The sequence below is a fragment of the Rhodamnia argentea genome, chromosome 4 (genome assembly GCF_020921035.1).
Source record: "Rhodamnia argentea isolate NSW1041297 chromosome 4, ASM2092103v1, whole genome shotgun sequence".
NCBI classification, from domain to species: domain Eukaryota; kingdom Viridiplantae; phylum Streptophyta; class Magnoliopsida; order Myrtales; family Myrtaceae; genus Rhodamnia; species Rhodamnia argentea.
In genome coordinates, this window is record NC_063153.1 from 25,651,619 (window position 1) to 25,673,652 (window position 22,034).

Genomic DNA, 22,034 nt, shown 5'->3' on the forward strand with positions numbered 1-22,034 from the left:
TATTTGCCCATTAGCTACATTGAATCGTCTTGGAATCGACTTGGCCAAGTTGCAGACGGCCAAGACTTCCGTTCGGTCGTTCGATGGCGTGAAGAAGGATGTCTTGGGGCGGATCAACTTGGAGATTCAGATCGGGCCTTCTTTGTTCGACGTTCTCTTCCAGGTACTGGATATTCCTTCGGCCTTTAACCTTCTCCTAGGCCGTCCTTGGATTCACAACGCCGGGGCTGTCCCATCGAGCCTTCATCAGAAAATTAAGTTCGTGGTCGAGAAGAAGTTGGTGATTGTCCACGGAGAGGAAGATCACCGGATTTTCAATGAAACGGCCATCCCTTACGTCAAGTCGGTTCATGACGAAGAAGATTCTTACCACGCTTTTGAGATAGTACACACCATCCATGCATCTCCGGAGAGCCCTTTACCCATTTCGGAAGTGTCATCCGCATCCTTTATAGTGGTAAAAGTAATGGTCGGTTGTGGTTTCGAGCCCGGCATGGGTTTAGGTTGGCACGGCCAAGGGATCCGCACCCCGATCAAACTTAAAGAGCAGTCCCACACAGGTGGTTTGGGATATCGAGGGTATAATCGCCCTAGGCATGACAAGCGGTATACAACTAGTCGGAGTCGGGTAGAACGCAGCCCTTCGCTACCGCCCCCGTACACTACCTTCCGATTAGCTGAAGTGACCGATGGTTTCGATGAGTTGAGCCGGTTTGAAGACGATCTGGGAATAGTGTTCCCGAATGCCAAGATGATGGTTCGATGATGCTAAGCAAAAAGGATGATGATCTCGACCTTGCCGGCTGGTTCGATAATCGACTATTGCTGCTTGTATTGGAAGAAACCATAGAGGTTGACAGCGTATTTGAAGAGGAGCCTAATATAGCACGTGAACTCCCGAGGCTATCCGTCAACGTCACGTTCGACGATCCGCTGGAGGGATTGGTTTCAGAGTAACACTTGCTTATTTATTTTCATGTTCCCCTGCGTGGGACATTTCTCGCTTTTCTTTAGGTCACATTGCTCTCGTAGGATTTCGGTTCAATGTAGCACTTTCCCTTTCAATAAGATGTAATTTATTGATTTGATATCAATAAAATTACAGACAATTTTTATTATGATCTTTGAAATCTTGTCGGAGTATCCCAAACCAATCCGATGACGATAACCAATGATTGAACAATCCGTCATCTATGGAAAGCACCGAGGGTTGGGCTCTGTCAAGAGTTCTCGTCCCGGGGTCCGCAAAAAAACGCTGCTAAAGGTGCTCAATTTGCAAAGAAATGCATCGAATGTTTAAACGTTGTTTGTCCTCCCGATTCTACTACTTTTTGTTTTAGGGGTAAATGGGAAGAAGGAGACCCGGTGGATTCCGGAGTATATGACTTGGACAAGTTCACTCCTCACTACGAAGAAATACGTCAAGACTTCGAGCAACACGAGACGTTTAAACCTCTAACTGGCGAGGAGACTATATCAATCAACTTGGGCGATGAGAAAAACCCGAGAGAGGTTAAGATAGGGGCAAACCTTTCCAAAGAGATGTCTGAACGCTGGATCAAGCTCTTGAAGGATTACCGGGACATTTTCGCCTGGTCCTATGCAGATATGCCCGGTCTTGACCGTTCCATTGTCGAACATTGTTTGCCGATCGATCCTTCGGCTAAGCCGGTGGTGCAAAAGTCGTGAAGGGTCAGACCAAAATTGGTACAAAAGATCAAAGAGGAGGTCATGAAGTTACTTGACGTCGGATTTATTGAGACTACGAGAATATTCGATTGGGTCGCCAATATAGTCCCAATCATGAAGAAAGATGGGCAAATTCAGGTCTATGTCGATTATTGAGATTTGAACAAGGCCGATCCTAAAGATGATTTTCCCCTCCCGCATATCGACGTACTCGTTGTGATGATCGCAAGGTTTGAATTGTTTTCATTCATGGATGGTTTCTCCGGGTACAATCAGATCCCGATAAATGTCAATGACAAGTTGAAAACCACTTTCACCACACCATGGGGAATGTTCCATTACCGGGTGATGACGTTCGGTCTCAGAAACGCTGGAGCTACTTACCAACGAGCCATGGTTGCTCTTTTCCACGACATGATGCATAATGAGATTGAGATTTACGTCGATGACATGATAGCAAAGACTAAGCATGGAGAAGATCACGTCGAAACGCTAAAGAAACTATTCGATAGACTTTGAAAGTTCAAGTTACGCCTCAACCCCGCCAAGTGTGTCTTCGGGACCAACTCGGGCAAGTTGCTCGGATTCGTGGTAAGCAGCAAGGGTATTGAAGTCGACCCTTCTAAAGTCAAGGCTATTCGTGAGCTTAAGCCGCCGACAACGGTTAAAGAAGTGCGAAGTTTGATGGGTAGGCTAAACTATATTGCTCGATTCATCTCTCAGTTATCAGAAACCGCTAATCTGTTCCTAAAACCGTTAAAGAAGAATGCGCTAGTCGAATGGGATAGCGAATGTGAGGAAACTTTTGAGAAGCTGAAGCGGCATCTCATGAATCTACCCGTGCTTATTCCTCCAGCGCTAGGGCAACCTTTAATCCTCTGCCTCACAATCCATAGTGAGTCTTTAGACGCTATGTTAGCCCAAGAGAGGCGGGAGGATGGAAAAGAACGAGCCATTTATTAACCGAGCAAGAAATTTATAGCTTCGGAAATGAAGTACTCCGAAGCGTAGAAAACATGTGCAGCGTTAGTCTAGGTACCGAACAGGCTTCAACAATATACCTTGCATTACCGGGTGCTTCTGGTGACAGAGTGCGATCCTATCAAATATTTGCTTAATCAACCCGCCTTGATTGGTGGACTTGCAAAATGGCAAATCCTCATCTCCGAGTTTGATGTTCAATATTTGTCTCAAAAGTCAATCAAGGGACGGGCCATAGCGGATGTCCTAGCCGAAAATTCGGGGCAAGATGATGACGCCTATCATTCCGGGGATCGAATCATGACAGTGGAGGATTACATCTGGACTATGTATTTTGACGGAGCTGTCAATTTATCGGGATCGTGCACGGGCGTGATTCTAATATCTACGGGTGGTCGGCATTATCCTGTGGCAGCAAAATTGGTATTCCCTTGCACAAATAACATAGCAGAATATGAGGCATGCATCCTCGGCTTGCAAGCCACGATCGAGATGGGAATTACTCGACTCAAGGTATTTGGGGATTTGGCATTGATTGTCCTCCAAACAGTTGGAAAATGGAAAACTTGGGACGCCAAACTGCTGCCCTACCACGAGTATCTGGATGAATTAGTGGAGGAGTTTCACGATATCTCGTTCGAGTATTTGCCTAGGACTCACAATCCGTTCGCCGATGCTTTGGCTACCCTGTCCTCAATGTTACAAGTCACTAATGGACTTGAGGTTGAGCTGTTGAAGATTGAAGTACTAAGGAAGCCAGCATATTGTATGGCTATGACCGATGAACCCAACAGCAAGCCATGGTACCACGATATCAAGACTTACATTCAAAAGCAGGAGTTTCCGGAGAAAAGTATCGCGTCCGACCAAAGGTACATAAAGAAGATGGCCTCGGAATTTTTTATGAGCGAAGAGAGTTTATACAAATAGCCGTTCGATTCGGTCCTTCTAAGGTGTATAGATTCCACCGAAGCAGTCTGCCTGATGATGGAAGTGCACGAAGGAATTTGTGGTCCGCACATGAACGGACACATGCTAGCCAAGAAGATCATAAGGTTGGGCTATTATTGGCTCACCTTAGAGAGCGATTGTATTCAACATGTCCGGAGCTGTCACAAATGTCAGATTCATGGTGACAGGATTAACGTTCCTCCAAACGAGCTGCATCGGTTGTCCGAACCATGGCCATTCTCTATGTGGGACATCGATGTGATCGGTCCTATTAATCCCAAGGCCTCCAATGGGCATCGTTTCATTCTGGTGGCCATTGACTATTTTTCCAAATGGATTGAAGCTGCATCATACTTGGCGGTCACAGCTCGGAATGTCGTGAAATTCATCCATCGAGACATTATCGCGCGATATGATTCGCCTGAAGCCATAATCATTGACAATGGTTCAAAACTGAACAACAAGCGTGTCGATGATCTGTTCAAGGAATTCAAGATCAAGCATCTGAACTCTTCTCCATACCGTCCCCGGATGAACGGGGCGGTGGAAGCAGCCAACAAGAACATTAATAAGATCTTAGCTAAGGCAGCTGAAAATTATCGAGACCGGCATGAGAGGTTGCCGTTTGCCCTCATGGCGTATCGAACTTCGATCCGAACATCTATCGGGGCAACCCCGTACTCTCTTGTATACGGGATGGAAGCAGTGTTACCAATCGAAGTAGAGATTCCTTCCTTGCGTGTTCTATCTCAAGTCAAGCTGATTGAGGTTGATTGGATCCAACAGAGGATGGACCAGTTAAATTTGATCGATGAAAAGCGGCTTAGGGCCGTATGTCATGGTCGGTGCTATCAGCAAAGGGTTGCTAAATCCTTCAACAAAAACGTTCGGCCTCGACACTTCCGTGTCGGTGACCTTGTCCCGCAAAAATTGTTGCCCATTGTTCCACTTTCAAAAGGGAAGTTCACTCCAAACTATGGTGGCCCGTATGTTGTGAAGAAGGTACTCCCGGGAGGCGCTTTAATTTTGACTAAGATGGATGGTCGTGTTTTTACCAACCCTATCAATTCGGATGCTGTAAAGAAATATTATACTTGATTTGCTCCGACATTTTAATCAAGTTACAATTCATCAAATGAGTTCACATGCATTATACTTGTACTTGAATTGTCCCTGTTCGCATTGTTAATCTTCAATGTGGGAGGTTTTCGACCAGGAAATTACTTTGATTCTACTGAATTGATCATTTTGAATGAGAAATATCGGGACGATGAAAGGCAAGCCATTTCCTATACACGTCTATATCATAACCTCTAGTGAAAAGAGAGTTTCCATACCGACAAGGTAAAGGGTTATCTCGCGAGAAGTATGACGACCAAGATGATACGAGGCATTCATTTCCTCCATCCAAACATTAAAGGTTGCCCTTTGCTTAACCCCTTTGAACGACGTTTCATTTCATGCCCTTGTCGGGAACAACCCCACACCGAGGCAATTCTCGGATCAAGGAATAAGTAAAATTTTCTTTCTCTCACTTGCATCAATCTTTGAGTGTATTTATTGCATACGAATTTTGTATTAGTCCAAGTGCCTTAGACATGACGAAGAGCATTTCATTCCCTACATCATACACATTTATCCCTTTGCAAACCCAATTTGAGCGGCGGATTCATTTCTCGTAACCCAATTGGTGATCATACTAGCAAAGAATCATTTCGGATCATCTAGCAAATAAGCAAAATGCCTTGGGGCAAACTCGAACTCGAAAGATTTGCCAACAAAATATGCAGGACCTAGACGAGACCCCTTCCTTCCTTTTGAAAATAAAAAATAAAAAAGAGAGGCAAGAGGAGTAAGAAAAGCGAAGGCTTACCACTCAAAAAAAAGAAAGAAAGAGAAAACAGTGGACAAAATTTTGAGCATTCCAAAATCCCAAAAAAAAAATGGGAAAAAGAAAAAATGAAGAATGCGACCTAAAAAGTGGGGGCCATTTCCTGTAAAAGAAAAGAGAAAAAACTCCCGGGAAAATCTCTGGAATGAAGGGGTGTCTCAGTTGGACGCATTCGAATGTTCCCTGTGGAGTCTGCAAGAATACCATTCTAAGCAAAGAGATGGTTACCATATCATCATTATTCACCCTTTGTTGCAAATAAGCCTTTCATTTCTAGGCCTACCCTAAACCTACATTACAACCGTTACCAAAAGTCTCTTTAGATTAGGGCACTTGGGTTAATGTATGATTTTGAATTGCTCATAAATATCGCTTGAAGAAATGCAAGCAAGATCATTTTTGCTTCATTTTGCGGGGTTCCCGACTTGAAAACCCGATACATGCCGACAAGAATCTCATTTCATTTCAAAGCCAAAAATGACTCATACGAGTCCCCTTTGATAAACCCTTTGACCAAACCTGAATTACAGTCCTTGCAAAAGACCTCATAAATTGGTCCGGTCATACTAATTGCGAGAATACCCGGACCATTGTCAAGTGTGATGATGACAATTCTGAGTGTTTTCTCTTACCCGTATCAATGGTCGGGTTTCAAAACCTTTTTCATGAGAGTGAGTGGAAGTCCTTTTTGATCGTAGCTCCTCATTCGATTTGATCAAACTCGTCAAAAGAATCAGACTTATTTCCTTATTGACAAATCCCCATGAAGCTTTGCAATGTAAACAAAAAAAAAATTTCAAGAATTTGTGGACGTGTCATGTTGTGCTAACAATTGATCATGTTCATCTCAAGTGATTAAACAGGTACGATACAAGCAATCTACCTCGATTATTTGTTCGGAGAACCCGGGTATGTTTTCTGAACCTCTTTTCAAATTGACAACTCTTCTGATGATAGTTGTTATGATTCAATTCGGGCAATATGCCCCTTTCGTACTTATTGATTCCATTCGGTGGTACTCCTCTCAAATATTGTTCAAATCGGGCAATATGCCTCTCCTGTCAGGTCGTGTAGACATATGCACAGGTGATCTTGACATCTTATCAAATCATAACGACGTAGCTCTTGTGGTTTCGGTCTCGGATCACGAAGACATATGCACTAGTGATCTTAACCTTTAGTCGGCTCATAATGACATAGCTCTTATGATTCTCGGCCCTTTTATCAAATCATAACGACGTAGCTCTTATAATTTTGGTTCTCCTTTGTCAAATCGTGAAGACATGCACTGGCGATTTTGACATTTTATCAACTCACAACGACGTAGCTCTTGTGAACTTGATTTCACTTCTTTCGACCCACAACGACGTAACTCTTGTGATCTCGAAGGACATACATATCTTGCGTCGTCTCGCATCGGGAGGAAATCTCTAGTAACAGATGGGCCCAGTACCTTAAGATCCTCGCATCAGAAACTTGGAAATTAAGGGAATCATCAGCATTATGAGGTATTTGATACAACAAGTATTCTTATATGCGATCCATGTGCAGATTTCACATGTTATTTACTGTCTCGCATTTCATGCATCATTTATTTCACATAAAAAATGGGACTTAATCCCACCAAAAATTATCATTCATTCACTTGCATTTGCAAAATTTAGGTTTCAATCTTTGGTCTTTGAGCGAAACCTCTACGAGCTTCCACTCAAAGAGGGACAACTGTTGACACCTAAATTTTGATTTTAGAAAATCATTCATATAAGCATAAAAGGAGAGTTATTCATAATTCTCACAAAAAATAAATTTTCATGCATTGCATATTTAATTTTCGTCGGTCAAGTTAGGGCTAGAGATGAGTCAATTGAGCATGATTCCAACGGACGATCGAGTTAAAATCGACTCGAAAGACACTAGAGAGGGTGCAGACTTTTTTTTACTATAATTTTGGACTCAAAACAGCCCGTTTGAGCTCTTAAAATTGCAAAAAGGTCTTAATTAATTGCCCATTTTATTAGTTAAGGTCCAAGTGAGTCCGGAATCACAAAACGAGCCCATAAAACATTGAAAAGTAGCCCATTTCGTCATCCTCATTCATTTGGCGGAAATTGATAGGTGTTTAGTTAGATTAGGACTCTTTTAAGGTCAAAATTCAAAATTTATTAAAAGGGTCTTATCTTAACTAAAATTTTATCACTATTTGGCTAAAAAATAACAGAAAGTTTTAGTGGATGCGGACTCTTAAAATCTAAGGCTTACATTGGATCCCGTTCTAACTAGAACTCTCTATCCGACGATCCAAATTGACTCCTACTCCTACTAGGATTGTTGAGACAAGCTCTATAAATACAAGGCTTCATTCACATTGAAGGAGGTTGGCTCACGTTCTGAAATTTGCGGTACTTCTAAGAGCCAAATAGAAGGTTCTCACAAGCAAGATCGAGGATTTGATTGTCTCTCTTGCGGTCAAGCCAAAGCTTCTCCTCGTCCGCCACCAAAAATCAATCGGCGCTTCACACCGGCTTTGTCACCCACCACACAACCCTGGTGTTCCTTGCTGTCCTGCTACAATTCAGCCACGTTCAGTCTTGGTTTTCTCTCTCAAGCGCACTCACCACAAGAAGCCAAGCTACAACCATCAACTAGTCCAATTTGCAACACTGTCCAGCTCCGGGTCAGGTTTTCTTGGTCCCTGTTTTGACATTATTTAAATATTTAATCCCAATGCTACGTGTGATAGTGCAACCAAAAGCAATCTCCAGTAATTCGCGCTTTAGAAAGTACAAATTTTGGGTGGACACCGTCAAGTGCGCGCAGCAGAAAATTCATTTTGGAAAAGGTAAAAATCCTTGGTTCTTGGTTACTAATCTATTGATCTTGATTGTTAATCTATACTTGTTAGTTTAGTAACAATATGCACGTGTGTTCGCGAACATACTTTGATTTGCAATTAAAGTCGGAAAAACTAAAAACTATTTTTTATCAAACAACGGATGAATTTTTTGCCGAATGTCAAAAAGTACTCTTGAAATCTGGTTCCGCGGGATAAAAATTCTGACCATGGTAGGGACTGAAAATCAGATTTTAGTAGAGTGAAAATTTTGATGTCGTTCTCAGCAAGTATGATGGAAAAGGTGAGGGAGCCATTCGGCACTTAGATTTTCATGGCTGAATTGCTCTCTACGGTTGATCCTAAAGCATTATCTTTGAGTGGTTTTGTCTTGTGATGACTTGGTCCTATATCTCCATGTCATAAATGATCTGAATTGTCTCCGTAAAAAAGATCAGAATTTTTTGGCATGAGCATGGAATTTTTGGCACGTAGGCAATCCGTTTGATCGAATGGTTTAATGTGAGGGGAGGATCAATCTTTTTCCCTACGTTGGTTGACTGGAACTTATCCATTGGGTGCTCGATCATAACCTCATGTTGTTGATAGGAATTTGTGATTGTTCGACATTATCTCCTGGCGTGAACAAAGATTCTATCAAATTGAAATTTTATCTGCTTTAGCTAAATTAGATAAAATTTTTTACTCATTGATACATTTTTTGAGCTAGTTGTTATCTTTAGCACATGCGAAACGATTTGGATGTTATATGTTGTTATCTTATCTTATCCCTGGAGAATTTTCTGAACACATTTGATTAGAGATAGGGTTTGGTTGGATTGAATGTCTATCTATTTTTTTTTATGAGGATTATCTAAAATTAAATTTTCAAATCTCAAAGATAATTTCTCAAATTAAAAATGGATTGAATTTTTGGATGAGGAAAGGTGGATCCCCAATCTCATAATTTCGGCCACCCCTCTAATTTTCGAAATTTCAAGCTCAATTGATTTTCATTTTTTATTTTATTTTTGTCATGCTTGTTTGTTTTGATTTGTTATAAAATTTGCACATCTTTAAACAAACATGCCCATAATATATGCTCCCTATGTGCCTAGACCCTTCGGAAAAATTAAATTACACGCCTTAGCCACGATCTCGTGGAATGGGATGTGATTTAGTATAGAAATTCATGTTACGCCCTTTGGCGAAAAGGGACGTTGTTTTTCTATACACATATCCGCATACTGGCTCGAATCCTCGAGGATGTAGCAGATAAAATCTCGCTCTAGCCCGGATCTTTGGGAATGAGATGATTTTCGAAAAAATCAGAAACTAAAAGGTATATTAAGGGTGTTTTTGTTTATTTTTGTTCGGATTTTTGATTGCTTGTGAATGTTTTATTTTATTACCGAAAATACCAAAAAAAATCATCCTTTGGGCGCATAATATATGGTCTCATATTGCATTTTTTTCATAAAAATCAAAATCATTCAAATCACATTGATCAATAAAAAAGGATTTTTCATGAAATTGGTACCGAAAGAGCATTAATTTGTCCAATTAATGTAACCAAGTCCCCGAACCCATTTTTATCCGGTGCGCAGAAATAAAATAGTTCTCCCTCTATTTTATTAAGGTTTCTAATCAACCTTCCGTAAATGATTAGTGGCGGCTCCAATTGAATATTTTTTCATGAATAAACCTAAGTTGCGATTCGGTAGGACTTGGGAGGGTTCGAATTAGGTTGGTTGATTTAATTGACCCGATAATCCGTTAGCCTAATTTTAGGTCATGACAGTCGTACACAAATATTAGCACTTCGGATGTTCTTATGCCGATTTTTTCAGCTAATCCCTACTTCATTGGGTTGCTCTGTCAAAATCTTACGATGGAGAGCTTTCTTTTCCACCATACCGCAGGTCTTGCTTCTATGGATGGGGAAATGAAAGCTTTCAATAGCTGGTGAGGCTGGGTGATCGAAGTAATGAGCGGCCATCCAATAGGGCTTGTGGGTTGGGAGGTAGAGGGAAGAACTCCTGAGGTCGAAGAGGGAGCCATCTTGAGAGAAACTGTAACAGCCTGGGCCCCATGCGCTTCCGCTACGCCACTTTACAAGATATTGTCCGCTTTGGACACATAGTCCTCACGGTTTTGTTCCTCCGAGCGTCGCCCATACAACGCTTGGAAAAGGCCTCTTGCAAGTCTAAGGGGCACCCAAGTCCTTATAAACCAACCTAAAGCTCTCCTCCTATGCGATGTGGGACGGAGATGCCACATAATCCCCCCTTAGCTGCACAGCGTCCCCGCTGTGCCCTCGGCGGCACCAGCGAGCGCTCATTGCGGCCCCACATGCGGTCAGAGGTCGGCTCTGATACCAAGTGTAACGGCTCGAGCCCCACACGCTTCCGCTGCGCCACTTTGCAAGATATTGTCCGCTTTGGACACACAGTCCTCACGGTTTTGTTCCTTCGAGCGTCGCCCATACAACGCTCGGAAAAGGCCTTTTGCAAGTCTAAGGGGCACTCAAGTCCTTATAAACCAACCCAAGACTCTCCTCCTAGGTGATGTGGGACGGGGATGTCACAGAAAGGATTGGAGTGAACTTTGTTTCTTCCGGGCTGTCAATATTTGGTTGACCCCTGGACCGCTTGTCTTGAATATGAACCTACAACTCATAAGCTGTCACTTTTCTTTGTTATGGCTATATATGCAACCGGGTTCAATAGGTTGATTATCAAAGCTTAGGTTCGACTTATCAAAAACAAGTTCGATGGGTGCATGAACAGTTTAACATATGGAAAGGGTAAACTGATGATATCGAGTGCAGTATAGTTTTGTCAAATATGGGAATAAGTAGACAAGGATAAAAGATGATGTCCGCAAAGATCAAGCATATGTCACTCTCCTAGACTAATAACCACCAAATAAAGCTAAAATATACAAGTTATCCTTCGAGAGGTTACAAGATAACATGTGCTACTTCTACCCAAAGCTGATAGATCACATTATCGAAACCCAACCACTACGACAACATTAGCACACTTCTCAAGCGAGATTACAACCAGCAACAAGCACTCTCGATAACTAAACTTCTCGCTTAATAACTCGACAAAGTGTAAGTGTATCAAAGAATACAACTTTCTCACCTCGTACTTGTTTTCATCATTCGTGTCTTCTCTTGCATGCATTGATCTTCTTATGTAGTCTTCAGTATACTGGTGGACAATCTTCAAAAGAATCAATTTAGCTATCCAAGATAAAGAGCACAATCACCGGGAGGTCTAGTTGCCCATGCCTTTTACGTACAGCATTCCATTTGTTTTTCCTGAGAACATTTGCGGTTAAAGCTCCGCAGAACCGTTTACCTTATGGTACCCTTCAAGTTTCCACGAACTTCCGGTTTTTACGAGTTTTTCCACTTGGTACTTCGGAACTCAATAATGGTGATGGAGCTTTCTTATATCAACATTACCCTGAAACAAGAACAACATATGCGTTTATCAAGTAATAATAGGAATCATATGATTTTGTCAACTTCAAAATATCATGAGAGGTGTTCTCAACATTTTTTAATAATGTCACATCGCTTCGTTATGCACTGCAGAAGAGATTAGATATGTATCTTCTCCTCATAAGCTATCATTTCTCTTGAATATATTTCGTTGTCCTCACTGTAAGATCCAAAAAAAATGAAAAATTTTGCACGAAATTCGTAGAAAATGGTGTAAATCCGGGAAGTTGAACTCGAAGAAGAAGAGCATAAACGAAAGACCACGCCTCTTCTTGTAAGACGTTACTTTTCACATGACCTGCATGTATCTCGAGAAGAAAAATGCTATATGCATTATGAAATCCCACTAAAATATTTATTTTATTAAGTGATATCGCAAGATTTAATTGGGTGTTGAAACAAATGGAACCGGTGCTATGAATCATTAGCTTATTTAAGCACCCAATATGGAATTGTGACGTTATTTAACGACAGAATTCTGCCTGATCGATCGCATTGGTTGGGCCAAGCTTGACTAATATAAGTCTTATTGGGCCTATGGGTAAGAAACAAGATCATAGAGCACACTAACTTGTGAATAAGCCCACTAACAGTAAGCCCACGATCTCACTCTACAACATACAAAATTTCATTTGGCAATGTGTGCTCCATCTCTTCCCCCTCTTTCTGGACAAATACATGGACTTGGGCATCGGAGATTCTCGGCGGACAAACGTCCGACCACTTGATTTTTCGGGTGGTGCGAATCGTTCAAAGCATTTGGGTAAATTACCATCCTGTTAAGGATCCGCTCGGTTCGCACGTCCACTAATCTTATTTCTACTAATTAGACTCATATCATACTGATCCACTCTTCTTAACATGTCAAATTGCGCAAGAGGGAACAACATCCAACGAGCGAATTTGAAACAAAGGCTTCCCAAACTGAAAACTGTCAGCATCGGGTGAACTTCTAGATTGAGGGGTCGGCATTCATAACCATACCATCCATTGTCTGGTGATCTTTTGCTTGTTTCGAGAGAGGAGCCGAGAAGACGCTGAAAGTTCTACCGTAACTTTGAACCAGCCAGTAAGAGAATCAGATTACCAAACATAATGGGTGTATAGCTTCAATCAGAGCCTCGCTGCATTGTGATCAACTTGTGAGGCATGATGGTTCAGAAACCTCTTTCCTTGAAAGACCCTGCCGGTCCAATGTAATCCATGTCTCACGATCAGAACATGTTAGCAAACATCCGAAGATACACCGGGTACACCTGCAAAAACAGCTTCTGCTTGAATGCACAAAATGTTGGAATATATTTTGTTCGAGCTTTATTAATAGTTATTGTAATTATTAATTGGTCTAATAAAGAAAAAATGTATACAATTTCCTATTTAGTCTAATATGGAGTTGGATAGTGTAGGCTGAGATAAGTCGGATAGGTTAAAATCTCTATAAATAAAGCTCAAGTCCCTCTTCTAAACCCTAATGTTCACGTAACCTCACTTACGGAGTCGTCAGAAAGCGATATGTGAGAGGCCATCTCATTGAAGTCAGTAATTAAGAGGGTTCTTAGAGAAAAAGCTCTTGAGCATAAGATAAACAAGGTACGTAAAATTTCTCTATTCCGTTGTTGTGATTCGTGTATCTAATCATAGTGATCTTAGGGTGCTGCTAAAGTTTATAATCGCAGTTTATATGTGGTATCAGAGCCGCCATGATTTAGGTCATGAAATCATGTTTTGGCTATTTTTTTGGAGATTATACGATCAAAATTATAGGTCTTTATTGTTGCCTATTTTTCCCGCAAGAACCCGTCACCCAACAGAATGCTACTTGGTTTGTCTGCGTTCTATTTACTTTATTCAAAGTGAAGTGGGTATCATCGTTGACTATCCAGATTTGCAGTGCTTAAGAAATATATTAAAAAAAAAAAGCGGGGCGGGGCGGAATTACATGTTCAGATACCTATGATCTGATTGAAAACAATCTTAGCCAAAGCAGGCTTTCCGATCCCATCCATTCCATGAATTCCAACGAAACGCACACCAATGCCAGATTCACCATCTAACAACTCATGTAAGGCTTCTACTTGTTCGTCTACCCCAACCAATTTGCTGTCCAGATGTCTTTGTTTTACTTTCAGCTTAAGCAGAACCTCTTTCACAACAAGTTCAATAACTTCACCGTGTCTGTCGCAAACCAAACACTTTTAGTAAAAGAAAACAAATAGCAATCTCACGACTACTTCCTAGCAGAGAGCAATTTGAGTTGAATTTCCATTTCAAGTCTCTGGTAAATTGTATAAAGCCACAAGAACTTTGGTTCAATCGACTCCGCAGGATGTGATTGTCGCTATGCCCATAAACTTACAATTTCCCCCTATTGCTGAGAAAGATGATGTTTCTGCGCAGTCCAAAATAGAATTAGATCAAATTCACTCGTGTAACTATCACTAGCCAAAATGGCCCTGCTTATGTATGAGAATTGGTGAATTGTCTCATCAACAATCATATTTCAAATCGAATTTTTGAACCACTTCAGCTAGTTTTCATTGCCATTTACAATACCCCTAAGAGAATAGCATTTCGAATGAAGCTTGAAGAAAGTTCCATTAATAGGCATTTACTTACCTTTGCCCTTGGACTTCCCATCCCTTGATCTCACCCACTTTTCTCAGAGCCGCCTCCCGCTGTTGCCTGATCTCGCTGTCGTGCCTCCGCTCGTGCTTCTCCAAGTCCTCCACGTACAATTCCCGTCCTGAGCTTGACGTCGGAAGGCTTGGCGTCAAAGAAGATGGGTAGGATCTCCAGCTTCCCAGTCAACCCTTTGAGCCCCACCACACGAGTGAGCTCGTGGAGGCACCAAGAGCTCGAAGCGTGGCCTCTGGAGAGCACCGGTATGCAGATCTTGGAGTTGCCGGCCGCTCGCATGAGATCATCGATCCAATCACCGGCGTGAGGCTCTTCATTGTCTCTGTAGGCGAAGACCCCTTGGCCGACCATGGTCCAGTAGAGGTAGTCTGTGAAGGTGTCGCGAGTGTCGAGGCCCCTGAAGCTCAGGAACACACTGTACTGATTCGCCGACATGCCGGAACCACCGGTTGCTGCCATATTTTTGGTGGGTTGCCCTCACAAAAGGTCTCTTGTCGCGGTCTGGTGCTTGCTTGCTCGGACTTGGAGCTGCGTCTTGGGTGGTGTTAAAAAATTGGAAATCATGGGAATGCGCAAACCGGCTTCAAGGAATCCATCCAAAGCCTCTTCCTCGAAATGGACCCGTCACCCACGTGCGATGCTTATGTTGAAAAAGACAACATTAGCTCCAAGTAGAACATGGATTACTAACTGCCCAAAATCCAAGACAGTTACTAAAAGGTCAACCGCAACCAATTCACGTTTGGCTAAACTGAACTTGCCGGTTAGAACTTTAAGGCCAATCCCAAATCAGAGTCTTAACTTTTTGCTGCAGCAGCTTGTGCCCTTCAATGCTAAGTCTTACTGCAAACATCACGTTTCACGGAGGTTTCATCATGGACCTGAAATCTACCTGTCGAAATATATTTCTCATTTATTACATGTTTCTTATTTATCAGAACCTGAAATATCTCGAAACCTAAAACCTATTCTATCACACGTTCCAGGATCAGTCCCGGAGTCTACTCAAGTTTCACCAATCATCAAAGGGAGATGTAATAATTGGGACAAGGCCCAAGAAATTGAGGGCATAAGAAAATGAAATTAAGGACGTGGAAAGAACAAAGAGAGAGAGGGAGACGTAGAGAATGGAAGAGAATAAGGGAGAGAGAATGAGCGTCCGAAAGGAAGAGAGGAAGAGGGAGGAAGAAAATAGAGTGAGTGGAGCTGCCTCCATCCTTCATATTAACTTCGCATATACTTTAGTTTTGTCTTCCTACCAGTATATTGGTGAGGAATATACCCAATAAGTTATGTATCTATTGTATGAATGCCAATTTATTATGTCGATCTTTCCTTCCCCTTTATAATCCTCCCTCCTTTTCTCGCTCTCTCTCATCTTCCATAACCAAAATCAACTGTCTCTCTCTATGGCTAGAAATTACTGGTGTAGCGGTCTAGTTGGCATCGGTCATCCTGCGGTGTACGGTCGGTGCTGACGTAGATAATTTTTGCAATTTTTCCTTTCCATTCTCTTTTGTTTTTTCCCCTTATTTCCCTCTATCAGTTACCAAGCCTTAGCGCCAGCGCAAGGTTGCGACTAACATAAAAAAAAAAAATCAAAAAAATTTGCGAAGATGGTCCACCTTAGCGCCAATCATACCATGTAGGGCGGCTAACGTCTACGTGAACAGTTTCCTGTCAAAGTTGGATGGAATGACTACGTTGGAAAACTGTTTAAAATTTTATGATTAAATTGAAGATTTAAAACTAAATTAGCGGTTGTACAATAGATTTACGACTTTTGGGCAATTTTCCCGACAATTAACGGGTTAAAGAATGTGGTGTGAAATCTCATAACGAAGTATACTCCAGTTCCAGGCATGGACGAAGAGGAAAATTTCCTTGCCATACTAAAACCAACAGAGATAACTCTCCTCTTACCATTGGCTCTCTAATTGCAGAAACTATATTAGATGAGCGTAGAATACGTACAAAACTGAATATGGACCATTGAAAATGACAGGTCCCGTGTGAGTTTTACGAGCTGCCCATCAAATGTGGCAATCCGAATTTAGTTTAGCGTATGTTCTAAATGCATCGAATAATTTCTCCATTGATCGACCTTATTGAAGGGATTTATCGGAACCGAATCAGATGATCACACGGAGAATCGAGAAAAATTGAAAGACGCACGAGATTACCCAGGTTCACCCCAAGATTAGGGCTACGTCCTGCAAAGAGATTTTCACTATATTTTTCGGTTTACAGCCAATTCGCCTTAATAAAATGATAAAACCGAACAAAATATATATATGCCCAAAAACGGGCTAAAAAACCTAAAACCTCTTAATTCCACCATACGGGCCAGCTTAAATAAAAGCCCAAACCCGTAGAGGTTTCGGGGGCGCTGCCCCCGAACCCCCGCATCCCGCGCGTAGGGGTCATATGTCGTTGGGTAACACTTCGGTTTCCCTAAGCTCACGTGGGCGTACCCGGTGTGAGAAACAAGGGTCCCCGAAGTATTCGCCAACTCCAACATTCTCCCACTTGATGGATACTTCGCGCAAATGAGAGCCCTTCCAATATCATTCTTCTTCAATCCAATCGCAGCTGAGCACCATTCAAAACTTCGCATTTGTGACAGCTTTAGTAAGGAAGTCTGAACTATTTTCTACCGTGTCGACCTTTACAAGTCGAACCTCATTATTCTCCACTTTTTCTACGATGAAATGATATTGAATATCAATGTGCTTTGTGCGTGAGTGAAACGCCGGATTCTTGGCTAAATAAATAGCCCCTTGATTATCACATCTCACATCTACAGCACCTTGCTCAAAACCGAGCTCCGAGCACAACCGCCGTAACCATACAGCCTCTTTTCCGACATGAGTAAGAGCCATATACTCAGCCTCTGTAGAAGAAAGCGCTACCACGCTTTGCCTCCTACTCATCCAACTCAATGCAGCACCAAACAATGTGAAAACAAACCTGCTAGTGGACCGTCTACTATCAATATCCCCACCCCAATCAGCATCTACATGACCTACGATATCAAACATATTTCCATTCCCTGTACCTTCATAACACAAAGAAAAATTCGAAGTTCCACGAAGATACACGAAAACTCTTTTAATCGCATTCTAGTGTTCTTTACCCGGGTTAGACATGTATCGACTTAAGACTCCAACTGCTTGGGCTATATCCGGACGCGTGCACACCATGGCATACATCAAGCTACCCACTGCACTCGCGTATGGAACTCCGGCCATCTCTTCAGCTTCTTCATCCGTTTTAGGACATTGCTCCATGAATAGCTTGGTCCCTAAAGGTATAGGGGTACCAACAGGCTTGCAATCTATCATATTGAATTTCTTCAAAATTTCTTTGATGTATTTCTCCTGCCCTAGCCACAGCTTCCGTTTCTCACGGTCCCTCCTAATCTGCATGCCCAAAATAAAATTTGCAGGCCCCAAGTCTTTCATTTCGAACTTTTTAGCCAACAAACTCTTCACGGACTTCACCATCTTCACGCTATTCCCGATCAACAACATATCATCCACATATAGCGTGAGAATGACAAACTGGTTGCCCGTCCTCTTCACATAAACACAATGGTTAGAATTTGAACGCACAAAATCAAGTTGGAGCATATACGTGTCAAATTTCTGGTACCACATCCTCGGTGACTGCTTCAGCCCATATAAGGACTTTTTCAATTTGCACACCAGATTTTCTTTTCCTTTTACTTCAAAGCCTTACGGTTGCCTCATATATATCTCCTCCTCTAAGTCCCCATGAAGGAAAGCTGTCTTTACATCCATCTGTTCTACCTCAAGATCATATGCAGCTGCTACAGACAGGACAAACCGTATCGAGGTCAATTTCGCCACGGGAGAGAAAATCTCGTCATAGTCAACACCTTCGATCCGAGAGTACCCCTTGGCTACAAGCCTAGCCTTGTACTTCTCTACAGTCCCATCCGGTTTCAGCTTTCGCTTGAACACCCATTTACACCCAATTGCCTTTCTATCCTTAGGCAATTTACACAGGCTCCATGTCTCGTTATGATCAAGCGAGCGCATCTCATCTATCATCGCGAGCTCCCACTGATTCGCATCATCCATGGATCTCGCCTCTTTTACGTAACTAGGATCATCTCCGGTAATGCTCAAAGCATGAAACGTACTCAAAGCACTAAGGGAGTATCGAAGTGGTACCTTTCTTTCCCGCGTCCATCTCCCGAGAGCCGGCATGCTATCTGTATCCGAGTCTTCATCTGAATCTACATCCTCGACTTCATTAACCGAGTCCCCTTGCTCCGATTCGTAATCGGATTCTCTTGGCGTGTCTTGTGGAACCATCTCCATAGTTTTAGCTTTAGGACTTTCTTCAAGCACTACCACTTTCTTGGGCTCCTCCCTTTTCTGTGTGCCAACCTGGGATTGTGATTCACGAAAGACGACATCCCCGTTGTATACAATGGTCTTTGATTCTGGATTCCACAACTTATAGCCCTTGACCCCTTCCTTGTATCCGACAAATATGTTCTTCTCAAACTTATTGTCAAGCTTACCCCGTTTCTCCTTGGGTACATGAACATATGCATCACACCCGAACACTCGAACATGTGACAAATTCGGCTTCTTCCCAAATGCTGCCTCATATGGTGTACGATCCTTCACCGATGAGGTCGGTGACCGGTTCTTCAAATAACAGGCCGTGGCTACGGCTTCTGCCCAAAATTCTGGCTCCAAACCTGCTCAACTCAGCATGCATCTCGCCTTTTCTATGAGTGACCGACTTAACCTTTCGGCCACCCCATTCTGTTGGGGCGTATATGGAGTCGTCTTCTGCCTTGCAATACCATTATCCACACAAAATTGCTCGAACTTATCCAAACAGAATTCACCTCCGTTATCCGTATGAAGGACCTTGATCTTCCCGCCCAATTGATCTTCAACAAAGGCCTTAAATTCACGAAATTTCTCGAATACATCTGATTTACTCTTAATAAAATAAATCCAGCTATATCTCAAAAAATCATCTATGAATGATACATAGTACCTGGATCCTCCAATAGATGGAGTCGGAGTAGGTCCAAAAACGTCGCTGTGAATCAGCTCGAGAACCTCCGTTGCTCTCGTACCGGTGTGTTGGAAGCTAACTCGGTTACGTTTTCCATGGAGACAGTGTTCACGGAACCCGAAACCCATAGAGCATTTTGGAACTCCTTCTACCATCTGACTCGAAGCTAAGGTAGACAACCCCTTTTCACCGATGTGCCCTAACCTCTGATGCCACAACATGGACATATCATGTCCATCTTCCTTGGCCTTTTCGGAAACGAACCCGCTACCAACAGCCACTGTTTCCCCGAGCAGCTTGTATAACGTCCCGTAACGGACTCCTCGTGCAATCACAATAGAACCATGAGTCATCTTGCACGAATCCTTATCACGACTAAAAGTAACCCCCGAATCAGCCATCGTACCGACCGATAACAGATTTCTACTCATCAAGGGTATGTGCATCACGTCTGGAATAGTCTTCACGGTGCCATTACTCATCCTCGGCTTCACCCCGCCACATCCGACAATCTAAACTGCAGTATCATCTCCGAGCATGACATCCCCACCATTATATTGCTCATATTCACAAAACCAGTGTCTATGAGGCGTCATGTGGTATGAAGCACCGGTATCGATCAACCGGATATCCTTGTCTGATTGTGCCATACATGCAGCAGCCAAATACATATCTCCCGCATCGACCTCCTTTTTACCCGAGGATGATTCAGCTTCCTTCTTAAAAAGCGGCTTGTTTTTACAGTCTCGCTTCACATGGCCCCATTCTTCACATCTCCAGCACTGTACCCTCCTCTCCCTACTCTTCGATCGCCCACGAGATTTGGACCTGGACCCTTTCCGATTCAGAGTCTTCTCTGCTGGCCTTCCCCTAGCCGCCAATGCCTCTTTACCGGAATTTCCCGATCCCTTTCTTCGTGTCTCCTCGGATAACAAAGCGTAACACACACTTTCATATGATAATTCTTTATCCCCACCACCGATCACAACAATCAAGTTATCCCATGAATCGGGCAGTGAACAAAGCGGTGTTATCGCCTTATCATCATCCTCAAACTTAACACCGATTGATACGATTTGACTAATCAACGTGTTAAAGCTATACAGATGTGCAGAAAACGAGTCGCCCTCATGCATCCGAAGATTATACAGCTTTTTTCTCAAAAATAGCTTATTAACCAACGACTTACTTTGATACGGCGACTCCGGTTTCTGCCACAAATCCTTGGCTGTAGGTTCGCTCATCACGTTCGTCGGAATCGAATCTGTGAGACAAAGTCGAATCAAGCCCTTTGCTTTCCGATCAATCCGATCCCAGTCTTCAATCTCCTTTGGATCCGCCCTTTTGGAAGACGTCTCGTCATCCTTCCTCGCTTCCTTGCCCGATTCCCTTATCACGACACCGGGCTTCGCAGCAACGAGCCTTTCCGTTTCGATTGCCGACCAAAGATCTCGATCGCAAAGTAGATCCTCCATCTTCATCTTCCACAGATCGAACCGCGTCCCATCGAATTTTTCGATCTCAATCCGTGACCCTCCCGACATCTCCGATAAACCCTAATCTCTCGAACACAAGGCTCTGATACCAATTGAAGGGATTTATCGGAACCGAATCAGATGATCACACGGAGAATCGAGAAAAATTGAAAGACGCACGAGATTACCCGGGTTCACCCCAAGATTAGGGCTACGTCCCGCAAAGAGATTTTCACTATATTTTTCGGTTTACAGCCAATTCGCCTTAATACAATGATAAAACCGAACAAAATATATATATGCCCAAAAACGGGCTAAAAAACCTAAAACCTCTTAATTCCACCATACGGGCCAGCTTAAATAAAAGCCCAAACCCGTAGAGGTTTCGGGGGCGCTGCCCCCGAACCCCTACCCGCTCACCGGCGAGCGGGACAGCCGTCCGCTGACCGGGCAGCGGAACCCCCGTCGGGAGGCGCTGCCCCCGAACCCCCGCCCACCGACCGGGCAGCGGGACACCCGTGTCGGGGGCGCTGCCCCCGAACCCCCGCATCCCGCGCTTAGGGGTCATATGTCGTTGGGTAACACTTCGGTTTCCCTAAGCTCACGTGGGCGTACCCGGTGTGAGAAACAAGGGTCCCCGAAGTATTCGCCAACTCCAACACATCTTACGTACGCTTTCCTCTTCGCAAAAATGAAAAAGAAGCTTGGCACGGTTTGGACGGTTACATAAACTGTAAAGCTGCTCCCAGCAAAAGGGTTTTCAGGAATTAAGCAACTATAGTTAAGAAGTCAAGAAGGATGGAGGGCTTATCCCAAGTTTTGGTGCATGTACAAAAGAGCCATCGCACGTACTCTTTAACTCCACTCCGACAGAAAATTACTAAATGAGCATGTTCTATAGAAAATACACCTAAATAATTCTATGGATCAACTCCAGCGGATACCCTAATAATGGTATGGACAAAGGTATTATCCTACAAGGGAACCTAGATACCTTGA

At 43.0% G+C, this 22,034-nt stretch overlaps 1 protein-coding gene and 1 long non-coding RNA gene across 2 annotated transcripts in view; both read right to left on the reverse strand.

The window, feature by feature from the left end:
- Positions 1-22,034, reverse strand: part of LOC115754017 (disease resistance protein RUN1-like) — a 309,474-nt gene that overhangs the window by 34,025 nt on the left and 253,415 nt on the right. The window lies entirely within an intron of this gene.
- LOC125314561 lies at positions 1,449-21,626 on the reverse strand. The gene is made up of 3 exons (XR_007198028.1): positions 21,366-21,626; positions 19,277-19,281; positions 1,449-1,459 (listed from the first exon to the last, which is right to left on the reverse strand). It is a non-coding gene; the product is annotated as an uncharacterized LOC125314561 (long non-coding RNA).